Source organism: Penaeus vannamei, chromosome 6 (genome assembly GCF_042767895.1).
Source record: "Penaeus vannamei isolate JL-2024 chromosome 6, ASM4276789v1, whole genome shotgun sequence".
Classification (NCBI taxonomy): Eukaryota; Metazoa; Arthropoda; class Malacostraca; order Decapoda; family Penaeidae; genus Penaeus; species Penaeus vannamei.
This window is the reverse complement of record NC_091554.1, coordinates 47086557-47099056: the sequence shown is the minus strand read 5'-3', so window position 1 is coordinate 47099056 and position 12500 is coordinate 47086557. Positions and strand designations below refer to the sequence as shown.

At 41.4% G+C, this 12500-nt stretch overlaps 1 protein-coding gene across 6 annotated transcripts in view; it reads left to right on the top strand.

The window, feature by feature from the left end:
- Window positions 1-12500, top strand: part of LOC113814236 (cytosolic carboxypeptidase 1) — a 190265-nt gene that overhangs the window by 83543 nt on the left and 94222 nt on the right. The window contains exon 1 of one of the 6 annotated variants that reach the window (XM_070123161.1): window positions 11233-11518. The exons of the other annotated variants lie outside the window; for them this stretch is intronic. The gene's annotated coding sequence lies outside the window, so the exon portion shown is untranslated. Of the gene's footprint in view, window positions 1-11232; window positions 11519-12500 lie in introns of those variants that run through there. 6 annotated transcript variants of the gene reach the window in all.

Sequence of the window (12500 nt, the reverse complement as noted above, 5' to 3'; positions counted from 1 at the left end):
AGAGGTTGTGAAAGGGAGAGGGAGAAGGAGAGAGGGAAAGAGAAAGGGAGAGAGGGAAAGAGAAAGAGAGAGAGGGAAAGAGAAAGAGAGAGAGGGAAAGAGAAAGAGAGAGAGGGAAAGAGAAAGAGAGAAAGCGAGAGCGAGAGCGTGAGAGCGAGAGCGAGAGAGAGAGCGCGAGAGAGAGAAAGAGAGAGGGAAAGAGAAAGAGAGAGAGAGAGGGAGAGAGCGAGAGAGAGAGAGAGAAAGAGAGAGAGAGGGAGAGGCAGACATAGTGAGAGAGAGAGGGGGGGCAACTAGAAAGAAAGACAGAGGAAATAGCGATAGAGAATGGAATTCGATATAGGGAGAAGGACAGAGACAGAGAAAGAATGGAAGATAGACAGTCAGAGAGAACAAATACAAGAAAAACAAACAAACAAACAAACGAAAGTTGATTGAAGCGAAGAAGAGAAAGAGGAAAGAGGGAAATTTGATAAAAAGGGGAAAATTAAAAAACAAGGAAAATAAATGTATAAATGAAAATAGAAAATAAAACAAAAACAAACACAAGGCAGGGAACGATTAAAAAAAACGAAAAACGAATAAAATAATAGAAAGAAAAAAAAACATCAATAACCACTCAAACGAAGAAAAGAGAAAAGAATTGCAACCGAAGATGGAGCAGAGTCAACCGATAATAGAAATAAACCAGAACCGACCAGTAAGAGAAGTGAAACAAGGGTGCAAGGGCCACGGCGAGGGTGCCAGGGAGTGCCAGAGAGCCAGCGGGTGGTGGCCAGGTGGCATGACCAAACGGGAGACGGAGAGACAACGGGGGAGGCGAGGTTGTTGGCATTTGCTGCGGGGCCGATAGGGGTGGAGAGGAGGTGGGTGTGCGGGACGTGGAGGTCATTTTTCGCTGTTTTGTCTGTTAGTTTTTTTTTTATTATTATTATTTTTTTCTCATTTTATCTTTTTTTTTATTTCTTCGTTCTCTGTTTTTTTTTTCTTACTTTTTCGATCTTTTTTTCTCTTTTTTTTTCTTTTCTCTTTCATACTTGCTCATTCGGTTTTATTACGTTTTCTTATAATTATTGTTTGGTTATTTTCATACTATAGTAAAAATATTTACGATGATTGTGATTGTAATTGTGATTATAATTGCGATTATAATTATTATGATAATCATCATAATAATGATAATATCAATTACTGTCATTATCATGATTATTATGATAATAATAGTAACAACAATACTTATTATTATTGTAATTATTATTATTATTATTATTATTATTATTATTATTATTATTATTATCATCATCATCATCATTATTATCATTATTTTTTATTGTATTATTATTATTATTATCATTTTCTTTTATCTTGTTAGTATGAAATATGTTATATTATTCATCATCATCATCATCATCATCATCATCATCATCATCATCATTATCGTTATTACCGTCATCATCATCCCGAAGGAGACGAGGAAGGACCCCAAGAACCCCGCCGCCGGAGCGAAGGTCGGCAGGTCCGGTGAGTGCATCGGGGTGGGGGGTGGGGGGTGGGGGGATGGGTGGGGGCAAGGGGTGGTATGTCCCTGTGTGAGGGGGAGTAGAGAGGGAGGAGAAGAAGAGAGGGACGGGGGAGGGGAGGAGGAGAAGAGGAGAAGAGAGGGATGGGGGGTGGGTGGGTGGGTGGGGGCAGGGGGTGGTAGGTCCCTGTGGGAGGGGGAGTTGAGAGGGAGGAGGGGAGGGACGGGGGGAGGGGAGAAGGAGAAGAGGGATGGGAGGGGGAGAAGAGAGGGATGGGAGGGGAGGAGGAGAAGAGAGGGATGGGAGGGGAGGAGGAGAAGAGGAGAGAGGAAGGGGAGTGGAGGGAAGGAGAGGGTGGAGGGAAGACAGCGAAAGTAAGCGGAGGGGAAGGTGGTTTTATTTTATTTTTTCCTCTTTCTCTCTGTTTTTTCTCTCATTTTCCTTCTCTGTCTTTCTCTTTTTCCTTCTCTCTCTTCCTCTTTTTTTCTCTCTCTTTTCTCTTCTCTAGAAGGAAGGGGTAATAGGCAAATGACTTCTAGAGAGGGGAAAGGAGGGGAAGGAAGGGGAAGAGAAGGCAGGCTAAGGTTCTCACGAAGGGAGGGAGAAAGGGAGAGGGAAAAAGGGAGGGTATAAAATCCTGCCGACGGGGTGTACATGCTTCATCAGGTGTTTGTGAACAACTGAGTTTTATTTACGTGTTGCAGGTGGGTAGGTGGGTTGGTGGGTGGGTGGGGGAGGGGGTTAGAGGCCAAGGGGGAGGTGGGGGAGGGGAGAGGGGAGGGTAGGTGGTTTTGGAGGGTAGGCGGAAGATGGTAGAAGTGTGGTTGGGGGAAAGTGGAGTGAGAGAGGGAGGGAATGACTGAGAGAGACGGGGGGGGAGAAGGAGACAGGGAGAGAGAGAGAGAGAGAGAAAGAGACAATGTCGAGAGAGGGAGGGAGCGAGAGAGAGAGAGAGAGAGAGAAGGAGAGAGAGAGAGAGAGAGAGAGAGAGAGAGAGAATCTCGAGAGATGTCGAGAGATGTCGAGAAAAAGAGAAAGAGAGAATGTCGAGAGAGAGAGAGAGAGAGAGAGAGAGAATCTCGAGAGATGTCGAGAGATGTCGAGAAAAAGAGAAAGAGAGAATGTCGAGAGAGAGAGAGAGAGAGAGAATGTCGAGAGAGAGAGAGAGAGAATCTCGAGAGATGTCGAGAGAGAGAGAGAGGGAGACAGAGAGACAGAGACAGAGAGAGAAGGGGGGAGGGAGAGCACCTTTAAGCGTTTCAGTCTACGATACGTAAACATTGTTAGCTTCAGACATAAACCTAAAAGCGAGATTCCATAAATGTTGACTCGTCGAAAGAATCCCTTATTACACCATTAAAACCAGATCACAAAATAGATCCAATAATATACTCGATTATACTTTAATTAAGGTATATTCGTATCTCGATTATACTTTGATTAAGGTAGATTTGTATCTCGATTATGCTTTAATTAAGGTATATCCGTATCTCGATTATACTTTAATTAAGGTATATCCGTATCTCGATTATACTTTAATTAAGGTATATTCGTATCTCGATTATACTTTAATTAAGGTATATTCGTATCTCGATTTTACTTTAATTAAGGTAGATTCGTATCTCGATTATACTTTAATTAAGGTAGATCCGTATCTCGATTATACTTTAATTAAGGTATATCCGTATCTCGATTATACATTAATTAAGGTATATTCGTATCTCGATTATACTTTGATTAAGGTATATTCGTATCTCGATTATACTTTAATTAAGGTATATTCGTATCTCGATTATACTTTAATTAAGGTATATCCGTATCTCGATTATACTTTAATTAAGGTATATTCGTATCTCGATTATACTTTGATTAAGGTATATTCGTATCTCGATTATACTTTAATTAAGGTAGATTCGTATCTCGATTATACTTTAATTAAGGTATATCCGTATCTCGATTATACTTTAATTAAGGTATATTCGTATCTCGATTATACTTTAATTAAGGTATATCCGTATCTCGATTATACTTTAATTAAGGTATATTCGTATCTCGATTATACTTTAATTAAGGTATATCCGTATCTCGATTATACTTTAATTAAGGTATATTCGTATCTCGATTATACTTTAATTAAGGTAGATTCGTATCTCGATTATACTTTAATTAAGGTAGATTCGTATCTCGATTATACTTTAATTAAGGTATATCCGATATTAGATTTAGCCTTTAGGACCTGCGACAAACTCCTTAATTTGTGGAAAGTCTGAGTGAGATCCTTGCACTCGGGAGCAGCAACATGACCCGGAATCATGATTGCAATAGGCTTAGCACGCGAGTGAGTGCACGCGAGATGGGAGAAAGTGTTTCGTCTCAGATGCAAATGAGAGAGGGGGGGGAGGGGGAGGGGGGAATTATGCATGTTGTAAAGTTTGTAGTGGATCGCCAAAAAAAAAAATGTTTTATTTTATATATATATATATATATATATATATATATATATATATATATATATATATATATATATATATATATATGCATGTTAAAAAGTTTGTAGTGGATCGCAAAAAAAAAAAAAAAAATGTTTTTTTTTTTTTTTTATGCATGTTAAAAAGTTTGTAGTGGATCGCAAAAAAAAAAATGTTATTATTATTTTTTTTTTATATGCATGTTAAAAAGTTTGTAGTGGATCGCAAAAAAATGTTATTATTTTTTTTATATGCATGTTAAAAAGTTTGTAGTGGATCGCAAAAAAAATGTTATTATTTTTTTTATATGCATGTTAAAAAGTTTGTAGTGGATCGCAAAAAAAAAATGTTATTATTTTTTTTATATGAATGTTAAAAAGTTTGTAGTGGATCCCCAAAAAAAACAAAATGTTTTATTTTTTTTTATATGCATGTGTTTGTAGTGGATCGCAAAAAAAAAAAAAAAAAATTATTATTTTTTTTATATGCATGTTAAAAAGTTTGTAGTGGATCGCAAAAAAAATGTTATTATATTTTTTATATGCTTGTTAAAAAGTTTGTAGTGGATCGCAATTTTTTTTTTTTTTTTTTTTATATATGCCTGTTAAAAAGTTTGTAGTGGATCGCAAAATTGTTAAAAAGTTTGTAGTGGATCGCAAAAAAAAAATGTTATTATTTTTTTTTTAGATTGATGTATGTGTCTTTGGCTTAATGCAGACACAACAAACGTGCATGATTTTTTTTCTTAGCTATTTTTTTTTAGCTATTTTTTTTAGCTATTTTTTTTTCGTCTTAGCTAAAAGTTCCCAGTAATAGTTCAAAAACAGTTTCGGAATGATGAAATATGATGAGATGTCGGCACCTGAACAATTATCAGAACTCACTATTTCCGTAGCATTACCCATTATTTTTATTGACGAACGTACACCGGCTTAGACAGACGTATAGAGATGTAGATACGCATATACATACACATGAACATACTTATGTAGAGAGACTATTGGACCTTACAAAGTTGATGGCGAGTGGTGGGGAAGTTGGCAAGTCTATGTCCAAGTCTGCAAAGTTAATAATTTATCGACTGGTCTGTTAAAATTATGCTAGGCCCGGCTCAGTGAATATTCATTATACGGGCATGCATATATATACCGAAATAAAAGCAGTGAATATTCATTATGCGAACATATATACCGAAGTATAGACAGTGACTATTCATTTTATGGACATACATATATAACGGAATAAAAACCGTGAATATTCTTTATACGGGCATGCATATATATATATACCGAAATAAATATAGTGAATATTCATTATGCGAACATTTATACCGAAGTAAATACAGCGAATCTTCCTTATACGAACATACATATATAACGGAATAAAAGCAGTGAATATTCATTATACGGGCATGCATATATACCGAAATAAATGCAGTGAATATTCATTATGCGAACATTTATACCGAAGTAAATACAGTGACTATTCATTATACGGGCATACATATATACCGAAATAAAAGCAGTGAATATTCATTATACGGACATGCAGACATATATACCGAAATAAATGCAGTGAATATTCGAATATTCATTATGCGAACATATATACGGAAGTAAATACAGTGACTATTCATTTTACGGTCATGCATATATACCGAAATAAAAGCAGTGAATATTCATTATACGGACACACACACACACACACACACACACACACATATATATATATATATATATATATATATATATATATATATATATATATATATATATATATATATATATATATATATATATATACCGAAATGAATATACTGAATATTCATTATACGATCGTACATATATATCGAAGTAAATACAGTGAATATTTATTATACGAACGTACATATATAACGAAGTAAATACAGTGAATATTCATTATACGAACGTACATATATAACGAAGTAAATACAGTGAATATTCATTATACGAACGTACATATATAACGAAGTAAATGCATATTTATCAATCTCGACATGCATGCCTACCTCATAGATAGATAGATAAGTGTAGATCTGTCAGATAGATAGATATATATGGATTTCTGTGAACATGCTTGTCCGAAGATGTGAATATTTATTAGGTCGGGCCACCCACAGTCTTAACAAAATGGTTGTATGATCTATTAAAACCTCACCTAAGAAAAATGGATTTATTAAAACCTCAATTAAGAAAATTACAGCGTCTCTCGGGGCACGTCACGTGATCAGGCTTATACCCCCCCCTTCCCCCTCCCTCTTCCCCCTACCCCTCTCCTCTCCCCCCCCCATGCACTTTATCTATCCGCGATAATGAGGATGACTTCCGCCGAGGTCAACTTAGGTACGTGTTGACCTCCGCAGACGCCGTAGCTCAGGTCAACACACATACATACACGCACACGCACGCACGCACACTCACTCACTCACTCACTCACACACTCACTCAGACACTCACTCACACTCACTCACTCACTCACTCACTCACTCACTCACTTACTCACTCACACACACACACACACACACACACACACACACACACACACACACACACACACACACACACACACACACACACACACACACACACACACACACACACACACACACACACACACACACACACACACACACACACTCGCACTTACTCACACTCACACTCACACTTATACTCACTCTCACTCACTCACTAGTGCTATTATTACTACTACAGATAGTAGGCCTACTATTATTAGTAATGCTATTGCTGTTACTACTACCAGTATTACCACTACTACTTCTGCAACAAAAACTACTACTATTGCTACTTCTGCTTCAGCAGCTGCAACTACTCTACTACTGCTGCTGCTGTTGGTACTACTACTCTACTATTACTACTAATACCACCATTACTACTACTACAACTACTACTCTTCCTACTATCGTTCATCTTACTACTACTGCAACAGCTGCTATAACTACTACTACCAATACCGCTACTACTACTACTACTATTACTGCTACTACCACTACTACTACTACTACTACTACTACTACTACTACTACTACTACTACTACTACTACTACTACTACTGCTGCTGCTGCTGCTGCTGCTGCTACTACCACTACTACCACTACTACTACTACAATTACCACCATTTTACTACTACTACCACCAGCACCGCCACCAAAGCTACTACTACCACCAGTACCACCACTGTACTATTGCTACTACTACTACTGCATTATCTTCTACTATTCTACTACTACTACTACTATTACGTTTACTACGACTAACTGCTACTGCCTCAGCTGTTGTTTTTGTTTACGTTACCACCGGCATTCTTACTCCCCCCCTCCCCCCTTACCCCGGCCCCCAACCCCTCCTCGAACGAAGGAAGCACCAGTTTCTCCTCCTGTTTCTCCCTTCCTCTGTCTGTCTATTTATTTATCTGTTTTTCTCCTTTACTCTCTCTTTCATATTTACTCTCCTTCCTTACTTCACTCTCTCTCTTCCTTTACATTTCTAGTTCTCTTTTCCTTCTCTTCCTCCTTTAGTCCATCCCCCCCCCCTCCCTCTCGCCCTCTACCCTCCTCCCTCCTTTCTTCCCTCCCTCCTCCTCCTCCTCCATCCTTCCCTCCTCCTCCCCTCCCTCCCTCTGTCCCTCCCTTCCTCCCTTCCATCCTCCCTCCATCCCTCCCTCCCTTTCCTCCCTCCTCCCCTCCCTCTCTCCCTCCTCCTCCTCCTCCATCCTCTCCCTCCCTTTCCCCCCTCCATCCCTCCCTCCCTTTCCCCCCTCCTCCCCCCTCCCTCTATCCATCCATCCCTCTTCCTCCTCCCTCCATCCCTCCTTCCATCCTTCCCCTCCCTCCCTCCCCTCTCCCCTCCCCTCCCTCCCTCTCCCCTCCCTCCTCCATCCCTCCCTCCTCCCCTTCCCTCCGATCCCCCACGTCTCGCCGTTTCTCGCACCCGACGGCGGGATCTCGCGAGAGCCGGCGAGATCGCGGGTCTCTCTCCCCCCCCCCCCTTGGCGGCGACTCTGCATTCTTGGGAGACGCTGCTGAACAAGTGCCTCGCGGTCGTCTCGGTGCGCAGAGGGGGAGGGAAGGGGGTGGAGGGAAGGAGGGTAGAGGATGGGGAGGGGTGGAGGGAGGGGAGGAGGGAGGGAAGGGGGGAGGGGAAGGAGGGAAGGGGGTGGGAGGGGAGGGGGTGGAGGGTAGGAGGGGAAGGGAGGAAAGGGGTAGGAGAGTGGATGGGTGAGGGAAGGGGAGGGGGTGGAGGGGAGGGGGAGGGAGGGTGAAGAGGGGGAGGGAAGGGGAAGGGTAGGAGAGGGAAGGGGGTGGGGTGGAGGGTAGGAGAGGGAAGGAGGGGGAGGGGGTGGGGTGGGGAGGGTGGGAAGGGTGGAGGGAGGGAGGCGGTGGGGTGGGTGAGGAGGGGGAGGGAGGGTAGGATGGTAGGATGGACAGGGAGAGGGAAGGGGGAAGGAGGGAGGGAGAGAGGGAAGGGAAGAGAGTAGGAGTGGTAGATGGGTAGAGGAAGGAGGAATGGATGGGCAAGGGAAGGATGGGGTGTGTGGTGGTGGGGGAGGGAAGAGGGAAGGAAGGACGGAGGGACGAAATGGATGGGGGAGGAAGCAAAAGGGAAGGGGATGGAAGATTTATTTATTAAATATTTACTGATTTGTTTATTAAAATTTATTGAAGATTTATTAAAATTTATTGAAGATTTATAAAAAAAATTACTGAAGATTTATTTATTAAAATTTGTTTAAGATTTATTAAAGATTTACTGGAGATTTATTTATTAAAATGCATTGAAGATTTATTAAAACTTATTGAAGATTTATTAAAATTTATTGAAGATTTATTAAAATTTATTGATTTATTAAATTTTATTAAAGATTTATTAGAATTTATTGAAGATTTATTTAAAAAATTACTGAAGATTTATTAAAACTTATTGAAGATTTATTAAAATTTATTGAAGATTTATTAAAATTTATTGAAGATTTATTAAAATGTAGTGAAGATTTATTAAAATTTATTGAAGATTTATTTTAAATTTATTGAAGATTTATTAAAATTTATTGAAGATTTATTAAAATTTATTGAAGATAAAAGTAACAATGAAATGACGAAGAATTACATAGAATAAATTGATATCAGCTGATCCACTATCCACTATAAGCAAAGGGTCGACTGAAGTGTCCATAAAACACACTCACGAGACCTTGCTTCAATATTTTTTAAGTTACGTCATTTTTCTTTTTTTTTTATTCTGTTTCCTCAATGTTCCGATATTTATTTTGATTTTTTTTTTTTTAAGACTTTCTTAGAATATAAATTGCAGAAAAAATTAATAACCTGATAACATCAATTACGAGTTTTTACATTGTATTTCTTATAATGGAATGTACGTATCATGAATATGTTCAAGGAAAACTGTGAAAAGAATCGTGGAGAAATGACGAAGAAAACACGACAGAAGAAAAGAAGGAAGGAAGAAAGAAAGAAAGGAAGAGAAGGAGATGAGAGAAGCGGAAGAGAGAGAGAGAGAGAAAGAGACAGAGAAAGAGAGAGAGAGAGAGAAAGAGAGCGAGAGAGAGAGAGAGAGACAGAAAGAGAGAGAGAAAGATGGGGGAAGCGAGAACTGGCGATGCGGAAGTGGACAGAGAAGGAAAATTTTGCGAGAGAGGAGTGACACTAATTTGCATAAAAGATGTGCAGATTGGCGGCGTGTCATGAAAAGAGATGCACATGCGGCTGTCACACGCGAGAGTGCACATTACGCACATGCATATATACATACACGTACATACAGTACATGTATATATGTATACCTACCTACATACACATACATGCATACATAATACATACATACATGCATACACAATTTATACAGGCATTCCTAATAAATACATACATAATACATCCATGTATACATTCATAATTCATCCATGTATACATCCATACATACATACATAAATAATACATACATGCACTGACACACACGCACACACTAACAAACAAACTCGAAACACGCACATGCTCGTACCCTCGTGTACACATATTCGCAGAGTACACACTGACATAAAGGACACAGGAAGGTAAGGCGTGAGGGGGGTGGGGGAGGGGGAAGGGGGGTAAGGAGGGTTCGCTAGTCACGACCCTCCCTCCCCTCCCCTCCCTTCCCTTCCCCTCTTCCTTCTCTTCCTTCCTTTGCCCATTAATTCTCTTTTCCCCCTCCTTCCTTCCCTCCTTTCTTTCTTCCCTCCCTCCCTGCTTGCTTTCCCTCCCTTCCTTCCTACTTGCTTCCTTCCCTCCCTCCCTTCCTCCTCTTTTCTTATATCTTCCCTACTCCTTACTTTCTTCCTCTCTTCCCTCTCCTTCTCTCCTTCGCCTTTTCTTCCTCCTCCTCCTGTTACTTCTTCGTCTTTTTCGTCTTCTTCGTCTTCTTTGACGACTTCTGCTTCTTCCGTATCTCGTCATTTCCTTTTCACTTACGCATCTCCTTTCCTTTATCACTTTTTCCCCTTCTTTCCATCCACTTCCCTCCCCAATCCCCTTTCCCCTTCTCCCTTTACTCCCCAATCTCTCTTTCCCCCCCTCCCTTTACCTCTCTCTCCCCCCTACCCCCTTTTCCCTCCCCCTCTCTCGTTCCCCATAGCCGTCTTTCCCGCCACCCCCTCTCCCCCCCCCTCTCTCTCGTCCTCTCCTATATCCCCCTTCACCTCTCCTCCTCCCTCCCTCCCTCCTTCCCCCTTCTTGTCTCTCGTTCTCTCCCCTCTCCCTTATACACCCCATCTTCTATCCTCCTCTTTCCTCTATCCTCCCCAGCCCCCCCCCTTTTCCCACCATCCCCCCAGCCCCCTGTCTCCCGTCTTCTCCCCTCTCCCTTCATCTAACCCTTCCCTCCACCCTCTCTCCCCTCCCCTTCCCTCCACCCTCTCTCCCCTCCACTCTCCCTCCCCCTCCCCCTTCTCTCCACCCTCCCTTCCTCCCCTCCCCCTTCCCTCCACCCTCCCTTCCTCTCCTCCTCCCTCCCTCTCTCTCCCCCCTCTCCCCGTCTCGTCTCCCACTTCCCTCCACCCTCCCTTCCTCCCCTTCCCTCCCCGTCTCGTCTCCCCCTTCCCTCCACCCTCCCTTCCTCTCCACCCTCCCTTCCTCTCTCCCCCCCCCTCCCCGTCTCGCCTCCCGCGGGTTTAAGGGCAGGCCGCGGCGAAATCTCGATCAGTCGGCGCCGCGAGGTGGTGTGAGACGGAGTGCCGCGCGCCAGTTGCCAGAGAGAGGGAGAGAGAGAGAGAGTCGCTGTGTGTGTGAGACGCGCGTGGTGGTGTTTATTGAGTTTATTGAGGTTATTTTTCGCTCGCCGTTCGCACTCTCTCGTCTGCCTCTGCTGTTGCTGTCTTCTCTCGCTGTTTCTGGAGTCTGTCTGCCTGCCTGCTTCCTGCTCGAGGCTCCGGCCATTAAGCATCCCCGCTGGATCTTCCTGTCTGAGGATTGATGGGGCTTTCGACGCGTCCTTGAATCGGGTATATTATGACGTCTGTTGTTGTTGTTGTTTCGTCTATTTTTTTTTTCAGTCGATGCTCTTTTTTTTCTTTTCTTTTTTTGTGTTTTTATTTATTTTTTTTTTTCTTTGGGGACGTTTCTGATTTTGTGTTTAGTTTGTTTGTTTGTTTGTTTGTTTTTCTCTCCGTGTGTTTCTTCAATTCTTTGTTTGTTTTATCGTTTTGCTTTCTTTGATTACTGTTTTGCTTTGTTTGTTTTTCTCTCTCTTTATTTGTTTTTTTTTCTTCTCTCTCTGTGTGGTTTTGTGGCGATGTAATTTTTCTCTTTTCGGAAAAGGGATAATGAAAGAGAAGAGAAAGACATAGCAAGAGACAGACAGATGTATGTGTAGATACTGACGGACGGACGGACAAGTGTATGTCTTGAGGGAGAGACTGATAGACAGGTAGATAGATAGATAGATAAAATATACTGGAGAACATAGAGAGGGAGGAAGCAGAGAGAGTGAGAGAAATAGAATGTGAGAGAGAGAGAGGTGTGTGTGTGTGAGAGAGAGAGAGAGAGAGAAGATGAAAGAAAGGAAAAAAGGAAGAAAAAAGAGAGAGAGAGAGAGAAAGAAAAAAAAGAAGAGAGAGGGAATGAACGAAAAGAAAGAAGAGAGAGGGAATGAACGAAAAGAAAGAAGAGAGAGGGAATGAACGAAAAAGAAAGAGAGGGAGAGAGAGAGAGAGAGAAAGGACAGAAGAAAATAAAAGAAAAGAAAGAGAGAGGAAGGAAGGCACAGGTGGTGAGGATCCACGCATTCTAAGAATTATGATTTTATTAGAAGATGGACTCGAGGCGGACCCAGCTGCTCGAATATATATGGAATGTATTTTTAATATTTAATTCTGGGAATGGGGTTAGTAGGCCGACCCGTGCCAGTGGGAATCGACAAAAAAAAAGAGAGAAAGAATGGAAGAAAGAAGAGAGAGAGAGGGAGAAAGAGAAAGAAATGAAAAA